The sequence below is a fragment of the Hyaena hyaena genome, unplaced genomic scaffold (genome assembly GCF_003009895.1).
Source record: "Hyaena hyaena isolate Hyena2069 unplaced genomic scaffold, ASM300989v1 scaffold_183, whole genome shotgun sequence".
NCBI lineage: Eukaryota > Metazoa > Chordata > Mammalia > Carnivora > Hyaenidae > Hyaena > Hyaena hyaena.
The window spans coordinates 1,576,987-1,588,096 of record NW_024080815.1 but is presented as its reverse complement, the minus strand read 5'-3'; positions in this window follow the sequence as shown (position 1 = coordinate 1,588,096).

Below are 11,110 nucleotides of genomic sequence, written 5' to 3'. Positions count from 1 at the left end.
GATTTTAGCTTTACATTCTTGCAGTTTGTAAGCCCCAAGTCAGGCTCTCAGCTGTTGGTGCTGGGCCTACTTGGGATTCCCTCTCTCCTTCTCTCTCTACCCCTCCCCAGCTTGCTCTCTCTTTCTGTCTCTCTCTTAAAATAAAGAAATAAACATTTTTTAAAAACAATAAATTAATGTGCTTTGACACCATAATTACGAACTCTGGTTTTTAAAATTTTTTATCTTTATTTATTTTTGAGAGAGAGAGAGAGAGGGGGAGATAGAGTGCAAGCTGGGGAGAGGCAAAGAGAGAGGGAGACACAGAATCAGAAGCAGGCTCCAGGCTATGAGCTGTCAGCACAGGACCCAATGCAGGACTCGAACCTACGTGAGATCATGACCTGAACCAAAGTTGGATGCTTAACTGATGAGCCACCTAGGCACCTCGTATGAACTCTTGCTTTAAGAAGTTTTGAAAATTATTTATAATATTAAGTAAAAAAATATAAAGACATAATCTGATTATAATCACATAAAAGTAACTATAAAGATAATATAAAAATGAAAGTAGCAGTAATAGGCTATTTGAAATATGAGTTACTTTTGCCTACATGTTAGTCTTTGAAGTGTTGCCAGATTTTTTTTTATTATTTACAATTTTCAAAATAAATTCAAAAGCACCTATGGAGAACTGTCTTTTTATTACCAAATTGACTGTGCCTTTTGTTATTGAAGATTCCAATTGTGATTCAAGTTTCATTTGATTGATGGTGCTGTCGTTTCAAATACACAGGGTCAAAAATGACTAAATTGAAATAACCAAATGTTTCAAGTTTAGTGAGATCAGAAAGCAAACTTAGCTAAATACCTTCGAGAGACAAGGTGGAGATAAATGTTGGAGTGATTGGATCTCTTCATCTCACTATAAACATCAAGACTGCCCTGCATGTCAAGAAGAAATGAGAACGTATTCTTAGAAAAAGGAAAGCATTCAACCCCCACCAAACTAGATTCTGATCACTAAGCGTGAGTGAGTAACAGAGGCCTCATATTTATTTTTTCACTTGTCATTCGTTCAGTTGACATTTACTAATTAGTATGGGGCAGTGATTTAAGGCATGGGCTTTGAAGCTGACTGCCTGGATTTAGATCTCTATCCCTGACCAGAGTTCAAATCCCATGTTAACAGTCAAGATAAGTTAGATTTGCTATGATGTCTCAGTCAGTTTGACCGGCTGTAACAAAAATACCATAGATTGGGCAGCCTCTAAATAACAAACATTTCTCCCTCACGGTTCTGGAAGCTGGAAAGTCTGAGATCAAGGCACCAACAGATTTTCTGTCTAGTGAGAGCCCACCTCATGGTTAACAAACAGCTAGCTTCTCACTGTGTGCTCCATGGCAGAGCAGGCTAGGGGGCTCGCTGGGGTCTCTTTTATAAGGGTGCTAATACCCTCACGAAAGGGATCTGCCCTCACAATCTAATCACCGCCAAAGTCCCTACCACCTCCAAATACCATCACACTGAGGATTAGGTTTCAACTAATTGAATTTGGGGAAGGGCTGTATATTTAAAGTCTATGACAGGTGTAATAGATGACAACTGAAATCTCTGTTACTTAAAACCTTGTTAAAAAAATTTTTCTACACCTTGATATATTCATACTCAAGCTACATTTCCCATGTGCAGGAGAGAGCTGTGCCCCACATGATCACTCAGCGACTCAGGAAGACTCTAACATCTTTAGCTGTGTATACGTGTCAGCTCCTTGAGTCATGGAGGGTCTCATACCAGCAATTCAGTGCTTCTGGGGGCCCTGCGTGGCTCAATCAGCTGAGCATCCAACTCTTGATTTCAGCTCAGGTCATGATCTCATGGTTGTGAGACTAAGCCCAGTCAGGCTCCTTGCTGGACGTAGAGCCTGCTTAGGGCTCTCTCCCTCTCCCTCTGCCCCTCCCCTGCTCATGCTTGTTTGCTCTCTCGATCTCTTTCTCTCTCTCTCACTCTAACTCCCCCCCCCCCCCCCCCCCCCCCCCCCCCCCCCCGGCCCCCCCCCCCCCCGCCTCTCAAATAAAAAGAAATGCTTCAGCAAAGAAGTGACTCATAGCACGGAAGTGACACATACCAATTCCACTCATAGCTTATTGTCACAAGACCACCTAACTGCAAGAGGGTAAGAAAATCGTCCTCCCACATGCTTTAGATAGAGAGGAGACCCAGGGAAGGGTGAACACTAAAAGCCTCTATGATAAATTGAGCAAATTACCTAGCCTCTTTGTGGCTCCATTTCTTTATCTGTAGAATGAAGATAATAATAGTGTATAGCTTATAAAGTTATTGTAAGGATTAAGTTAATGTACATAAAGCACTTTGAACTGTGCTTAACACTAATACTCCATGAAAGCTGCTATTATTATGCACCAGTCATTGTGCTAAGCATTAGAGACACAACGATGAATTAGGCAGCTCTCTCTGCCCTAGGAATTCACACGTTAGCAGAGATTAGATACATATAAGTAATGATTCCACAGGAAATCTGATGAATATGACTCGGGAAAATGATCTCGCTTCTGAGTACTCAGTAACACAGATAAACAGAGCAGCCTGGGAAAGTGGAACACCGTCTGTGGAATCAGTCAGTTCTTAATTTGACCCTTGGCTTTGCCACTTACTGGCTGTAACTTAGACAAGTGATTTAACCTCTCTGAGCTTCGATGTCCTTCTCTGTAAAACAGGAACTTAAAAACACTCACCTGAGATTAGTTAGGATGAAATGTGAAGCAGGTAGCATACTGTGCAACATGTAGTTCAATTATTAGGAGCCATTACTTTGAATATATTCTTGAACATTCTAGACAGAAACTTTCTGTGTTCTATTGATTTCAAGCCCGTAAACGTGCAGACAACGCCTATGTGCCTATCCATACTCATTGGGGAATATACATTTGGCTGGTTTATCTTTTTCAGGTCACATCAGTAAAGCAGAACATGAAAAATAAGACCGAAAAAACCCCCACATAATCCAAAATCCTTCATATTCTTTGATCTAGCCCTCCCCCCTCCATGCCCCCTCTACTCTCTCCAAAATCCAACCCCATTTAGATTCTTCCCAATCATTCTGCAAGTTCCCAACAGGCATCTTGTGGTTTCTCCAAGATCAAGTCTTCTTTCTTTCCTCTTTGCTCATCTTCCTGCAATGAACCACTAGAGAGGGCCCTCCAGCTCCCACCAGCTCCACCGCCCCCTCACTGAAGTGCGTACAGTGGTTCACAGAGGGAAAGACAGGATGCTTTGTGGTAAGTCAATCATCGTGGACATCCTTTCATTAACATTTAATTCACAAATAAGTTCTCAAGCTCTACATCACATTCCTATGAATACTCACCTTTGGTCAAGAATCTTCTCTGTAACCAATCTGTTATTTGTGGCTATGAGCACCAGAAAAACAACAGCATCAGAGGATCTTAGGACTAGAGGTTGTACCTCACTAGTCCGTTCAGCCTCTGAATGAGCAACTAGGAGTTGCGGGAGGAGGGTGTCACACACTTCGCTTACTCTGCCCCGGGCACTGACAGTTGCCAAAGACGCCACATGTTGCTTTTTCCCAGACGTCCCATCCGTGGCCACCTCCTCCACAGCACAGTGCTGCTCTGAGGCCTCCGGTTGAGGCTCAGCTGCTGAAATCACTCCTTCTGCACCCGTGTACCTGATCTGGAGAGAGCCTCAGGCTTCTACCTGTCTCTAGCTCCAAGAACCTGGTGTGTCCCAGGAAGCTTTCTCTGTCTCTTTGCTTCTCTGGCATCAGTCAAGTTCACGGAGAGGCAGCACAGAAGACCCTCTAGAGAAGATGAGCCCCAGTGTGCCTAGCTAGGGCGAGGTCATGTCTCCCTCAGTTGGTGACCAAGCCCTCAACGACCAGCCACCTGCTCTAAGACACTGCCTGCTTCCTTCCTGCTCTAGCAAGGCTTCTCTAATGGGGGCTGCAAATGTTTTCCCTTTATCCTCTTCTTGAGAGGTACCCAACAAAAATGTGAGTGTGTGTGTCGGTGTGGATTTCCATTTAGGGCAGTGTCTAGTACTGTTTCTCAGTATAGATTGATGTTTCCTTAAAAAATTTGAACTCACTTTCCTGACTGACTTTTCCCTTTTGTAATAAATGCCTTTGGTTTTAAAAAAAAATTGTTATTTTCTTTATTCATTCCAGAGGTATTTATTCCTGCCGATGTCATGACAGTGATGAATAAGCTGGCTCTCACAGAACTTACGTTCTGTTGGGTTAGACAAACGTTGAAGAACTAATACCATAATTTTAAAATTACAATTATGGTAAGTGCTGAAAAGGGGGAAAACAAATTGCTAAAGAGAGGATATGACAAGCCACCTGACTTATCCAAAGGGGGAGAAAGGCTTTCTAGACAGGGTGCTGATTGAGCTGAACTCTGAGGGGTAAGTAGAAAACAAATGGGCAAAGGACGTGTGTGGGGTGGAGGGAAGCACCGTACTAGAGAGTATTGCAGGAAGTTGAAACAAAACGTGCAAAGGACCTACGGAAGGAAAACACTGACTGCTCTCAGGAGCTGAAAGATAGTGACTGAAGTGCGAAGATGCAGGAGGAACGTGCCTAAGAGGAAGCTGGTGAGAAGGCAGAAGCCAGATCCTGAAGGGCCTTGTTCACCACACCAAAGACTCTGGTCTTTATCTTATAAGCTGTGGGAAGAAATAGCCAAATGTAAACAGAAGAGTTTTATGATTCTTTTTTTTTTTTTAAGAAACGGATCCAACTGCTCTGTGGGAAAAGCACTGGAGGGAGGGAATAGAATTGGGAGGTTATTTCATTAGTCTTAACTGAGAGGTGATAGTGGTTTGGCCTAGGTTGTGGCAGTAGAGATGGAGAAAACTGGGCAGTTTTGAGATATATTTAGAAGGTAGAATTCACAAACAACTAAGGCCTGAAAATTCAAACTAGTAGACATGAATTTAAGTTTAAAAAAAGAAAAAACCTAGTAAGGTTGAAGAAAGTCCCTATTTAGAAAGGGTGGCAGAGTTTACTTTGAGATGATAACATTATGCAAAGACTAGAGGGTGTTATGGCAAAGTCGGATTTTATTCCTAAAACTTAAAATTCTGGGTTGTTGGATCTATCTATCATCTATCTATCTATCTATCTTTTATGTTGTATAAAGTAATTATAAATTATACATTTATTTCATAAACATTCATATGTTGTATGAACACATATTCATATTAGATTTATGAATCTCTGTGTGTTCAAAATGCACCCTTAAGAACAATAAGGAATTCTGAGATGTTCAGGTCAAACTCCTGTTGAACATTAGGCTACATAGATTGGGCTACTCAGGGTGGTTGTTATGCTTGGGAAATAATAGAAGTAACTAGTTAGAGAATATGTTTATATTACATAATTTAAATTATATCTGCATATTTATTGCCACACTAGCTTTGTTTCTTCTCCATTCTTTGGAGAAGAAGGACCTAAGGACTAAAGCTATTGGTCTCTAGGGAAGCCAGACACAGATACAGCAGTTGGAGAGAAAAATCTCCTGCATCTCCATTTCCCTTAACCTTCTGGAATCAGATTCATTCCTGGCACTTGAGAAGGTCTGATGAGTGAAAGATGAGTTGTGGCCATCTGGTACTTCTGGGCAAGTGCCATTGGGTCATGAAGAGAACAACTGGGTGAGGAGTTAGGGAATAGGAGCCCTATCTCCTGTTCTAGACCTGGCTTCCTGGATTGCCTTGAGTGGATTACTTGACTCCCCGGGCCTTGGTTTTTGAGCAGGAGAATTTGAACTCGATCACGTCTGGGATTCCCATAGTACTCATTCTGTGATCCAAAGGGAGAATACAAAGTCTTCTACCTAATATTTCACAGACAGGGGCTCTCTAGTCATTCATTCATTCATTTGACAAACAAGAACCCTGTGTGCCAAGTATGACCATTGGCATGAGGCACCCAGCAGTGGAAACAAACAAACACCCTCTAGATGTCTAGAATTTACATTCTATTTTTGGCAGTAGCTCTATTCAAACTCTGGTATTTTGAATAAACAGTTAAAAGAAGATGTTTTTGGGGTTTTGTCTGGTTTTTTAACAGTAGGCAGAGAAAGTTTGTTCTTCAATACTTATCCCAGACAACATCTTCTTCCTTCAGGAGGCCATTCCTCTGAAGACTCAAGTAGGGCAAAGGAGTCTCTTCTGCAAGTTATAGTGTTCTGCGCTGGAGATTTACTCATAAATTGTATGTACATTTCCATAGTAATAGACACAAATAAATAATTCCTATTGAAATTCGATATTGGCATTGGTCTTCTCAATCAGACTATAAACTCCTTGCCGAAGGAACCACTTTATCTCCGACATTTGGTGCAGAGCTGGGCCCCGATAGGTGCTCGGTGCAACCCAGAATTTTAAGTTTTAGCTCTACAGCTCTGCGCTATGGGAACGTGTTGGAGCTGAACCCCCACCCCGCTCCCCCGTCCAGGCCTCACGACTTGTCCAGGAAGAGCCCTTAGAGCAGGACTACGCCTACAGCTGAAATCCGACCATGGACTCTTGCCAGGTTTCCTTTGCTCTGCCTGCCCCTTCTCGCCCCCAGGTTTGTTTCCCATCGCAAAGCTCAGGCTTGCTCAGGTCCTGCTTCCACAGCCGTCAGCTCTCCAAGGCAGACTGTGGACCTATTCTCAGCAGTGCATTCCAGCGCATGGGCCTCCAGGTGGGGAGGGCACAGCCCAGGGAATACCCTAGAAATCCACTGAGGTGTGAGAAGAAAATATTAGAACACACACCCATACACGTCTACCTTTTATCAAAAAAAAAGAAAAGGAAAAATTAAGATTTACTTACCTTTCATGTGTGGGTTGGCATCGGCACCCCCACTCGGCACGCATGTCCAGTGGCCTCTCAGCGCGTATAGTACCCTGGTCACTTTAAGGGAAAGGGCTAAGGGGGAGTTTCCACAGTAAAGACAGGGTCACTGAGGGTTCAGTGAGGTAGATTTACAGATTACATTATCTGGTTTTAACTAACTTGCCCTCACAAAATAGAGAGGTGGTTTTAAAAGATTCTTACTAAAACAAAGAAACAAAAAACAAACACACCAAAACATCAACAACAAACAAGCAAACAAAAAAACAATGGCTGGCCTATAATGCCAACGATATATCAAATACTTACATGGTGTTTACTATACACCAGCCCCTATTGTAAGTGCTTTGTCTCTATTAAACTCATTTAACCTGCACAAAAACCCAGTGAGAATGGGACTATTTTTACTTTGTTTTAAACATGAGGAGACTGGAGCATGGAGAGTTTAAGCTGCTAGTTCTTAATTCAGCACAGGCAACCTGTCTCTGGTCAGTACTCGTAAGTACAATGTGATACGCCTCGTAAGCACAAGGAAACAAGAAATGGCAGAGTGAACACTTCTCCTTTTGGTACAACACCTCAGTCACACATCTCAGGAAGTTAAAATTTTGACCAGGGTGATAGAGAGATGATTATGAAACTATCAAGTAGGTATTTGAAATATGGACTTACATTCACTATCCTTAATGATGAACTTTACCTTGTTTATTACATCTTGGGATGTTACTCAATAATAGGAGGAGGTGTGTTCAATTTATAAATAAGTTAATCAATATATCTTAGTGGGTTTTTTTAAATGTTTATTTATTTTTGAGAGTCAGAGACAGAGCATGATCAGCAGAGGCGGAGAGAGAGACACACACACAGAACTCACAGCAGGCTCCAGGCTCTGTGCTGTTAGCACAGCGACTGACATGGGGCTTGAACCCACAAACTGTGAGATCATGATCTGAGCCAAAGTCGGACGTTTAACTGACTGAGCCACCAAAACACCCCCATCTTAGTGCTGTCTTAAGCACCAAGTCAGAACCATTTGGAGCCCACTTCCCTAGAGAGTAATGTGGATTAATGAGGATTAATCTATGAGGATTCAGTTTACACTCCAAATTGTTTGTTGTGGTTACTTTCTGGGAACTGAGATTGTATACAATCTGCAAAGTTTTAAGATAAAATTTCCATGTATTACCTCTAGATGTAAGCAGTGTTGGAATTTTCCAAAACTACCATGAAACATTTTATAAGGAAAATTTGAAGAATAAAATTTATTTCTACGCCTCTGCTAACTACCCTAAAGTGCCTGATTTCTTTTTTTTTTTTTAATTTTTTAAATGTTTATTTATTTTGAGAGAGGGAGAGAGAGACAGACAGACAGAGTATGAGCAGGGGAGGGGCAGAGAGAGAGGGAGACAGAATCTGAAGCAGGCTCCAGACTCTGAGCTGTCAGCACAAAGCCCAACATGGGGCTCCAACTCACAAACTGTGAGATCATGACCTGAGCCGAAGTCAGACGCTTAACCAGCCGAGCCACCCAGATGCCCCAAAGTGCCTGATTTCTTTGCATGGCATTTAGGATCTTCCATGATGTTTGTGATTCTCCTCTCCAGCTCTCAGAATCCTCAGGTTGCTTTTGCCTTCCACCAATCTCTTCTCAGCAGTGTCTCTAATGGGCTGTCAGTACTTAGTTGCATCTTGTCCATTGCATGCGGCATGTGCCCTAGACTTGGCCAATCATGAAGGGACTCCTTTTCCTCACTGGAACACATCTCTCCAGTCATCTGAGGCTCAAATATCATGTCCTGCCAGAACCTACTTCTCTATACACTCAGGACTTTATTTATAGATGCATTATATATTTTAATGTATTGTTTCAGTTATGGCTAGGGCTTCCCTATGCGAGTGTGCACATTGTGAAATGCACACAGATGGAGGCTGAAATCTAGCCCAAGCACTGTTCGCCAGGCTATGAACCCAGGGACGACTTTTCCCAATTCACACATCGCGAATTGCTGTTCCTACCAGGTTGTAAACTCCCTAAGAGTCGAGAGCCTTCTTGTTCACCAATACAGCACAGCTGCTGGCAAATATGCCTTGTCAAAAAGACTATCAATAAATGCCTGTTGAATTGCATTTCAGAGCACATTTTCAGACATAAAGCTCTTACATGCTCCATCATTTTTAATCTTCTTCATTCAATTATGCAGGAAATCAGCCACCACACTGACTTCATGCTCTTTTGAGCATCTATCACAGTGTCAAACACCTTAGGGATATTTAGTGGAAATTAATTTATTATGATAAATGACCTTTGCTCATTTTCTGTTCTTGTTGTCACATCTTCTCATCTATTTTTATGACCCACTTTCTAAGTTTTATTTATTATGTTTTATCTCCCAAAGAGCCTTACGTGATTGTAGTGTTCACACATGTAATAAATTTTGGGGTTTTTGAAAAAGGAAATGGGACGCCTGGGTGGCTCAGTTGGTTAAGCGGCCGACTTCAGTGCAGGTCATGATCTCACGGCTTGTGGGTTCCAGCCCCACGTCTAGCTCTGTGCTGACGGCTCAGAGCCCGGAGCCGGCCTCGGATTCTGTGTCTCTCTCTCTCTGCCCGTCCCCTACTCACTCTCTGTCTCTCAAAAATAAATAAAGGTTAAAAAAATAATAATAAAAATTTTGGAGTCTTTGTAGTTAAATCAAACGACACATTGAATCTGGCTGAGAATTTATGATTCCTCACAGAAAAGTGCCATACACATGGTGGGAATCCAATAAATTTGATTATTGGCAAAATGAGACCATGGTTGAAGATTCTGAAAAAAATTTTTAATTTAAAAAAATGGCCTGATTATCTGTGTAGGTAGAAAATTCTATCCACAGCTAACACCTGAATGTTGATTTCATTGGTTTTCTACCAGATGTCTCACGTAAACCAATGAGAAAATATTCCTGGACTCACATCAATTGGTCTATTGAAAAGGTCATGATAGACAAATTTAGATGACGTTATGCAAAACAAAACAAAACCAAAAACCTACCTGCTTTATTAAAAGAGGAAGAGGAAAGGAATAACAACTGCAACTGCATTTTATCTTTTTAAAGAAAAGTTGCGCTTTCAGAGTGTATAGAAAGAGATTTATAATCTTCCAGAAAAGAGCAATTATAATGATTAAATAGCTGAAGCCTTTTTTTTTTTTTTTTTGAGTAAGCTCTATACCCACATGGGGCTTGTGCTCACAACCCAAAGATCAAGAGTTGCATGCTCTACCCCCTGAGCCAGCTGGGCACCCGAAGGATTAAATAACTAAATCTTTTAAAAATGATCAAAAAATGGGATCATTTAGTCTAGTGGAAACTATCAAATACTTGATAGTTTGAACATTTAAGATGTAAAGGATCAAACTGCAAAGCCCATGTGCTGAAATTTAAAAGAAAGGTCCGTAGACATTGAATCACCCAACTTAGTTAAAAATCAAAAGTGATTAATCCCTGCTCTCCTTCATTGACGGTGAATTATGCTCATCACTTAACCATTAAGGAAGTTGAAATATACGCTGTGGAAACATACTTTATATGTTAAAATATTTTCTAAATTGCAGAGTAAGGCTGCTAGTTCAAATCCTGGTTCTACCATTTATTAGCCGAATGACCTTGGAAAGTTACTTAACTTCTCCATTCTAGTTTTCTTGTCTGAAAATGAGGATAATAATTATACCAAACTCAGAATGTTGTTGGGGGCAATAATGAGATACTATGTGTAGAAAGAATATTTAACAAAGGCCTGGACCATAGTAAATCTCAACAAAAATATTTGTGACTGTCATTAGAGATATAATAAAAAAAAACTTATGGATCAAAGTTGATAATAGGGGCACCTGGGTGGCTTATTAGGTTAAGTGTCCAACTTTGGCTCAGGTCATGATCTCACAGGTCATGAGTTCAAGCCCCACATCAGGCTCTGTGCTGACAGCTCAGAGCTTGGAGCCTACTTCGGATTCTGTGTCTCCCTCTCTCTCTGCCCTCCCCAGCTCATTCTCTCTCCCTCTCTCTCTCTCTCTGTCTATCTTAAAAATAAATAAATCTTTAAAAATTTTTTTTAAAAAAGCTGGTAATAAAAGCCTAAAGTTTCAGGGGCACCTGGGTGGCTCAGTGGGCTAAGTGTCCAACTGATTTCATGAAGCTCAGGTCATGATCTTATGGTTGGTGGGTTCAAGCCCCACATCAGGCTCCATGCTGACAGTCTGGA